General features: G+C 40.2%; 1 long non-coding RNA gene across 1 annotated transcript; it reads right to left on the minus strand.

Annotated features, from left to right (window-relative positions):
- Positions 1-854: 854 nt before the first annotated feature.
- On the minus strand, positions 855-3022 carry LOC147818063 (uncharacterized). Its single transcript, XR_015438354.1, has 3 exons — positions 2728-3022; positions 2169-2258; positions 855-1806 (listed from the first exon to the last, which is right to left on the minus strand). It is a non-coding gene; the product is annotated as an uncharacterized LOC147818063 (long non-coding RNA).
- Between the last annotated feature and the right edge of the window lie 5705 nt (positions 3023-8727).

Consider the following 8727-nt stretch of genomic DNA (forward strand, 5'->3'; position numbering starts at 1 on the left):
ACTAAATAACAAATCAGATGCAAATCTTTTTACAAAATAGGGATGGTTAGATCGTTAACAAGCTACAATTATTTGGAATACCAAATCAAAAGTGGTGAAAGACGTTTTCAGACCCTCTATTTCGCTTTATAGCATTTTCTAGCTCATTATTCTTGGTTTTCCAGCTCACCACTTTGTTTTGTTTTACTCTCACAGCTCTCATAGTGTTGTTTTCAGCTGCAGGAGGCAGGTGGAAAAAGCTTTGATAAACCCACTGTACACAACCTGCTGACCACCAAACAGCAGACAGACAAATTCAGAGACTATAGTGGAGCATTTAACAGTTGAAGAGGAATTGGTAGACAAACTCTATGTAGAGAGATAGAGCTGGCAGCAGCAGCAAAGCAGCAAGTGTGAACACAAAAACTGATACGCCTGCAAGTTGTCGAGTCTTGGTCCAACTGAACCGCAAACATGTGGCTGCGTCTTTCTGATGTTTCTTCTAACACAACAATCTTGATACGCACTGCTCTTTCACCAGTTACTGAAACCATGTTGGTACAGAGAGAGAGTTTGGATTAGCACAGCCGCTAACACTGTGTTAGCCACAGCCAGTTACAAGCTAGCAAACAAAATAAACAAATAACTACAGTTTCCATTCTGATACGTCTTTAGTCACCAGAATTCCTCACTCCTCAAAAACTCCTGAGTCTGAGGCTCAAACATGTGCAGTTGATTCTCCAATGTTTCCTCTCTTAACCATCTTGATGCGCACTGCTCCTTCACCTGTTACCCTAGCACCAGCATTGGTGGCCTGATCAAGGATTTCTCAATGAAGAAGCAATCACAGACATGCTCCCAGTCGCAAGTTTTCCATTTTTTTTTCACTTTTTATTTGGGAAAACCAAGTTAAACAAAATATTACTCATGGCAGAATATTTTTACATAGTTTAAAACAATATCTGGAGAGGAACTTTAATTTTTTTGTGTTTTTTTGCTGATACTTAAGTAAACCTAAATGTTCAGACTTTAGTATGATCTCTATAGTCACCACAGCAATCTGATAAGTAGAGTGAATTACAAAATTTCCTTCTGAAGCTCAGTTCTTAAGTACTTGAGTAAATGTAAATGATAATCAGGCAGATATCTATTAGTCTATTAGTGAACAAGCACATTGAATGACCTCTGTGCACTCAAAGAAATTTGGAATGGCATTTACTTAAAAAAAAAAAAAAAAAAGCCCAGTAACAATTTCCAGTTCAAATTCTTTGTAATTTTTTACAAAATATTTTTTCTATCTACCACTACCCTACAACACTATTATAATATGGATTTGTTGCATTTTCACTATGGGCTACTTTTTAGTCAATAAGACTGTATTACCATAAGGCTTCTACTAAACATGAAATAATAATAAAAAATAATGTGTACATTCATAAGTTAGTTCTGCTCCCAGTACTGTCAAATGTTTTAACAACTGTCATTAAAAGACAAAACATTTTCAAAGATTTAAACACAATGAAGTTGGTTGAGAATCTTGAGTGGAAACATTTACGCTAGAAGTTTGTTGTGCAAAGACTGGACTTTAGGAGACAGCTTCACAACATCAAGCTCAAGAAAGAGCTTCTGAAACTTTGGTTCGTGACTCCAGTTCACTGTGTGGATAAAGTCCATGAGCAGCCAATGCTGCACTTTTACAGTCACCAAGAACCTCTTTTCCCCAGATGATGATCGACACACGGGCAGGGATGTGGCCTTCTTGTGCTGAATTTCCACAACAAAGACATGATAAGCAGAGTCCTCTTTGATGGTTTCTTTGCTGACATCCTGTCAAAAACATGAATCAGTGCTCAGAAGTCAATGTACTACACATATTTTCTAAAGTTCCTGTATATGCAGTAGGTGACTTACTGGGTAGAAGTGGCCAATCAATAGTCTACACATAAATTAAACAACAGAAGTAAGATGCTCAGAGCAAGACACTGGATAAATGCTGGGTAAGTATTTACTTATCTAATGATTTTGATTAATTTACAGCATACAACGTTTAACTGGTACTGTATGTTCGTGACTACTTACCTGTAAAATATTAGTATATAAATATTAAAATTGGATTATTAGGTTGGAAAAAAGACAAGTTCATTTTGGTCAGAATAAATATCAGAAAATCCCAAATTTTCAAAATTTACCTGGTGGTCTTTAATAAGTTCCTCTCCAGACTCTCCAAGTAACTCCATCAAGCAGTGGATGCTGACATCTCTTCTGCCTTCAACATGTTGCTGTTAGACAGAAGTGAATTTAGAGCAGAAAACAATTTGTAACTGCACAATACAAATGGAAACAGAGTGTTAGCCATTCTGCAACATTATTTTAACAAGACAAGTTGAGAAGGGTGTAACTTGAAGGTAAAATCCTACAAGATAAGTTTAAACGCAAAATTTGCAGGAAGGTTTGTAACCATGGGTCGCTGCATCTTTGCAGCGTCCCGCCCTCACAACCAGCTTGTTGTATTGGTTGGGGGCTACACACCACTGCCAACCATGCTAAAGCCCGGAATCCCCGAAGTAAAGCAACTCACGAGAAAATAAGAAAATACAGACAGAGGGCAGGGTCGCAAAGAGCAGCACATGTGCCGCTAGCTAGCAGGGTAAACTAAACAGCTAATGCTAATGTTAAGTATTCAGTACACAAACACTGACTTTAACCGACGAAACAATAGGAATGTACAAAGTTAATTATGCAACCTACCTCCGTGGCTTCGCATCCATGAATTTCCTCATCAAATGAACGACAAAACCAGCCGCAGTTCAAGTCTGTGGTCCCAGGCCAGGTCCTGTTGTTTAGGTGACTCTGAAGGGGAAAACGAAAAACTCTCCTCTGACGTCATTCGTTGAGCGCGTACAAGGTTGCCAGGTTCAGTCCCATCACCCAAGTAAATTTTACTTTCTTGTGTCAGGTTGTGCAGTCAGTACAGTAGTTTAGCTAATATTACTTGGTGTGAACGATCAGATTTACATATGGAAATGACGACACATAATTACAAACAAACACCAAGTAGCAGATTAAATAGAAGACGACGTTTTAAAGTAAAAGCACTTAAATATAATTTTTTTGTAGAATTTAACTAAATAATCAAGGTAAAAAATTACAGGGTCAAAAAATCATTCTGTTCAGATGATAGTGTGCTATTCAAATACATTTCCCTTGCCTATTCTATCTCCTGTCTGAAGTAGCACAGAAATGAATCATGTCTTCTCACTTAAAGTGTTAAGTTTTTAAAAAGTCAAAACCTCAGTATAGCTGCTGCAGTTCATCTTCACCCCTGTTCAAACCGTCTGCTTGTTATTCCTTTAATGGTGTTTCAGTTTGTAGAGTGAAAGTGCACATTTCATGAATACTCAATTCAGTACTTGACAGATTTTCTTAATAAACGGCTTACTTCACAGAGTTATGGGATTATATAGCAACACTAATAAAATTAGGTAAAAACCACACAACAGATTCAAATTGAAAACCAAAACCCATTTAAAGAAAGTCAGTTATAGCCATGGTAACACTGACAGACACAAGCAGCAAGAACCACAGAGAGAGAAATAAAGCAATTATAAAAAAGGGTACTCTTAAGGGGTACAAGGGTATAAAATGTGTTCTTTTAAGAGGGACTTTTTTTTATTGCTTCAACACCAGTTGAATTAGACACACACACACACTACTACACATTACTGTCAGTGATGGGGTTCAGCTCATGTCCCTGTCTCTCTTATTATCTTTGTTTTATGATGGACAGACCTTCCTCTGAGTAAACGTTGTAATCTCTCTCTGATCAAATATCGCCGCAGGCCCCATGTCTGGAGGCCATACCTCCATACTCCCTTAAACCACCTATGTTCATTTGCTTTTTGTTTACAACCAACAAACCTATGTCTGCTCCAGACAACAAGAAAAAGTCTATTTTCCTGTTTGTTCCATCTTTTTTGGGCTGTCGTTTGTAGCCTTCCAATGCTTGGATCCAGAGAGCTGCATTTATTTTTCCACAGCAGCAGATTTAGCACGGCGAAGTGCTGCAATATTAATTGTACTGTTTGTGAATGTTCCTGTTTGTATTGCATCTCCCCAGTGTCACATCCGAATGAAAAGTGAAAGTTCATCATCCGCCTGCAAAATAACACTGTAATGGGAGTAAGGATCCAACACCTATGGGAGGTCCCTGAAATTACACACAAGGTCCCTACAATTGAATCCCCCTCTGGTAATACTATAATACCTGTCCACCGAAACGTAGCAGTGATTACCTGCCTGCTACCATATGTGTGGGAGACAAGGGTCGAGGGTGTGTGTGTGTGTGTGTGTGTGTGTGTGTGTGTGTGTGTGTGTGTGTGTGTGTGTGTTTGAAGAGGAGGGACTCCAAAAATCGTTTGCAGTTTGTCTCTTATCTCCAGGCAGCAGTCACATCCCCCTGCCTTGTGTCTGGCTTGTTGTTTTCATATTTCTGCTACAAGTTCCCACTTAGTCAAACAGTCACAAGGGAGGAGAGGTCGCCAGATGCAAGAGGAGGACAAGGAGGAGGAGAGAGGATGAAGAGAATGAGTAATGTAAGGAAATGAAAGGAAATGAAAGGAAAGGAGAAAAACTGAAAATTATAAGACAGGAGGAAAAGAGAGACAAGAACAAGGCAGGTAATAAGGCGTTAGAAAGGTGGGAAGAGCAGAAGAGTGACAGAAAGGGAAAAGTAAAGAAATCAGAGGGAAGGGTTAAGGATAGGAGGGGTGTAAATATAAGGAGATAAGATGAGAAGAGAAGAAATGAGGAGCGTAAAAATAAGGCTAAAGGTAATTAGATAGAAAGGAGAGAAAAGGAAAAGGGAAGGAGAGGAGGAGAGAAAAGGAAAACACATAGGAAAGAAGAGAGAAAGGAACAGGAAAGAAGTTGAGAAGAAGAGGAAAGTAAAGGAGAGGAGATGAAGACAGGAAATTGAATTAGGAAAAAGGACGAAACAGTGGGCAGGAGGAGGAGAGGAGAGGAGAGGAGAGGAGAGGAGAGGAGAGGAGAGGAGAGGAGAGGAGAGGAGAGGGGGTGGGCAGTTCCAGAATAATCTTGGCTGTTTATCACTTAATCCCCTCAGGAGAGCTGAAACCCGGTGAGAACTGACTACTGTTGAACCCTGGACAGACTCCATGTGGAGAGGCAACACACACACACACACACACACACACACACACACACACAGTCTGGAGGAGCCAGCTATGATCATAACTCAGCAGGGAGCTAAATGTTGAGGACTATTACACAGCAGCTTGCCACCTGCTCAATCAAAGACCTTTCTGACAGCAGAGATATTCATGGAAATATGTTCAGTGACAGTTTTCATGGCATTAAGAAATAGATTTCTCTAACTGTCAGGATCTTGATGATGAACAATGATGACTGATAGCCAGAATGTAAACATCCGTTCGCTGAGCTTGATTGACTTGTGACATGTTTTATAAAATGGGGACAAGGTTTGAGAACTGTTTCCCATGCATTTCTAAAGGAAGGACTTGGATTTTAAGCATCACATCATGTTGAGAGCACTACTTTGATGTGTTTCTATTTCTCTTGCATGTTATGAGAGATTGATGTCTGTATTTCCCTCAGTTAACTCCCCCATGGGCTCAGTAATTTCCCCCCAGAAACAAACAACAACCCGAAAAACGCAAACAGGAGAGAACGAGAGACCACGCCGGATGTCGTCCTTCTTGAAGCTTGGCTCCCATTTATTCTTTTTCTTTTTTTTTCTGCTCTCCAGACCAATGCTGACTGGCTTTTTCATGCACAATCGAAACACAAATGATTATCCCATCAGTATTCACAGCCAGGCCCTTTCCCCGCTGCTGTCTACCTCTCTGCTGCCCATGCATAGCCGTTTCTTTCTGTCTCATTTTTCACATTCTGCATCTGTTTTTCCGCCCACCACCAATGCCCCGCTGAAAGTCTCAATAAATTCAAGAATGAAAGAATTACATAAAAGAAAGCAGAAGTCTGACATTAAATCTGTTCTCGTATATGACGGGTATTTTGTAGTTTCCTCAAAATATATCCACAAGGGATGAGAGGGGAAGAGGCAGATGGAGGAGAGGTTAAAGGGGAAATACAACGTGGAGCCTTCAGAACAGATCTGGGAAGCAGAATCTTTTCTGTCTTACTACTGAGATCAAAATGTGGTAGTCTTGAGTTTTACTCCTACACTCAAGTTAACACTCACACACGCACACGTGCACACACACACAGACGGACGGATGGACAAACGCACACCAAGACACCATGCTGTGTTGATTAACAGTGCCCTGCGAAACTGAGAGCAAATAATCCGGCTCCCTGCAGACTTTCTCAGAGAGCCATTTTAAGGCTGACCTTTGTTGAGAAGAGATGCTATGAATTCATTGGCATAGTTTAAAAGCATTTCTGCTGAGCACAACCTGAGCAAAGATCAGAGAGCAGAGGCTTCATAGAGGAAAGTCTCTCAGATATAGTTGTCTATATAAGGTTAGAATAGTATTGTGTAATAAGGGGCCCTCTCCTTTTAAAACGGTACTACATATAGAGCCCTGGGTTTGTGCAACAATGCCTTATGTTCTCTTTCACAAATAGCAAGCTATTCATACAGTATAATGCAGTCTAATGTGCTGCAACCAGCCTTTGTTATCACTTCATTTGAAGGAACAATGCCGACATGGTCGCAAAGTCCAGCTGTAGCTGCCACTTTCCCCTTGTTTCAACAAAGCAATATTTGTCTCCCACCCGATTTCTGTTGTGCAATTATGTTTCACGTTTCACAGCTCAAACATTTACAAATGCGTGCTCTCAGGAGAGCATTGAACTCAATTTGTGGCTAAGCGCTATTTGGGAGAGGCCATGCTGCAGGAAAGAGTAAGAGAAAAAGAGTTGTTTTTTTTTATTACATTTTTTTTTAAAAACACAATGTGAGGCACTGTGGTTGTGTGTTGAGGGAAATACATAAAAGCAGTCAGTCAAAGTGAAGAAGCACCGATTTGCTGGTGCTCTATTTTGACACATTACAATATGCAGCTGTTTTTGTAATGACTTTTTCAATTATGCACAATGTCCCAGGGGTTCCAAACCCATACGCTCCCAGCCGCTCCACTGTTTAATGTACACACTGCTTGGCTGCTGTCGTCTGATTTGCTGGGAACGTTCCAGAGAGAATACCAGTGGTTTTCTTCCATTTGTGTTTGCCAGCCACATAACCCAATTCACCTATAAATATGGGCTATCATGTCCATTTTCCATGTCTGGGCCTCAGACTAATTTACCACTGGCATTGATATGAAAGATGAGCCTTTTGTCTCAGGGAAATAGGATTATTCTCAACAATGGGAAGGGGCAGAATCACATCATCTTTGACAAAAAGGGGACTGCTACATGAGAAGATGACAGTCAGAATGCAGTTTGGGTAGGATGTAATATATACAGGAATTAGCAGGGCAGAATTTGTAGAGGTTTCATCTTGTCATGCAAATAGAGCAGAAGGCTTTAGCATATACATGAGATGGAGATGTGTTTCCCCCCAAAGTGGTCTGTGTACTCTCTTCACCGTCTCTCTTCCTCTCTGAATTTCTCTCTTTGTCTCTTTCACCCACTCTCTCTGAGACTCAAAACACACACACACACACACACATACACACACACACCTAATGCTTGCGAACCTTTGGCTGTAGTCTCAATTAGCTGTTTGTTTTGACAATTTCAGAATATCCCGGGAGCTCCCATGCTACATTTTGTGTCTCTATCTCGTGCTGTTTGTTTTTTTACTTCTTCCTTTCCACCGTCTCTTTTTCATCGTTATTATATTTCCACTAACATTTCCATCCATCCATCCATCTCCCATAAAACAAATGGGGTCCATGTCATCATAACACCCACATATTAGATCATAATCTACACCATTTGGATTTATGCTCACTGGCACACCCCTTCCAATTTTCCACGATACTGATTGCCTATAATGCATTTCTTTTCCTATGATTTGCAGGCTTCCACTTTAGTTGCACTGAAAGCTTTAAACCACACATAAAATACCATGCTTCTGAATTATCCATATTTACCAGGCGCTGACGTAACTATTGTGCTGATGATGTATTTATAGTGAGCACCTATGCAGAAACATGGCTTGGGTGCTGTAGGGGTGATGCGCAGATAGATGAGAGTGGGAGTGCCATTGAGATAACGAGGGGACTCTACCTGACGTGACATGACAGCTTGAATTGCTTCCACAAATGTGTATAATTACATTCTTACAGTGTGGTCTTTTAACAGGAGATTATCTCTCAAATTTAGATAACGCCTCAGACAAAACTGCAGGAGAGCAGATCAGAAAACTGTGAGGCTGCTGCCTGTTAGATGAAAGTACGAATAATAATGTGGGAGTGGAACAAACCACAGAAACTAGGTTACACAGCAGCTACTGAAAGTGATCACAGAAACACTTTCTCTATAGTTTTATGCATGACCACACTTGTTGGGCCCATTCAGTACAGTGACCCTGATATTTATATTCTGTTCCTTTACACTGTGATTCTACCACTGCTGCTTCTTTTGAGAAGAATTTATTTTTCCAAATAAACTGTCAAAGGATAAAAGGTGTCATTTTGTACTTATAATGAGGGAAATTTGTGATTTGACTTTTTGGCTGAGACTATATCTGATAACTGAAGGGCCACAGTAGAAAAGCACTCTGGAAATAAGGTATAT

This window comes from Seriola lalandi, unplaced genomic scaffold (assembly GCF_002814215.2).
Source record: "Seriola lalandi dorsalis isolate HSWRI2012SDOR001 ecotype SW California unplaced genomic scaffold, Sedor1 jcf7180002054742, whole genome shotgun sequence".
In the NCBI taxonomy this organism is placed as follows: domain Eukaryota; kingdom Metazoa; phylum Chordata; class Actinopteri; order Carangiformes; family Carangidae; genus Seriola; species Seriola lalandi.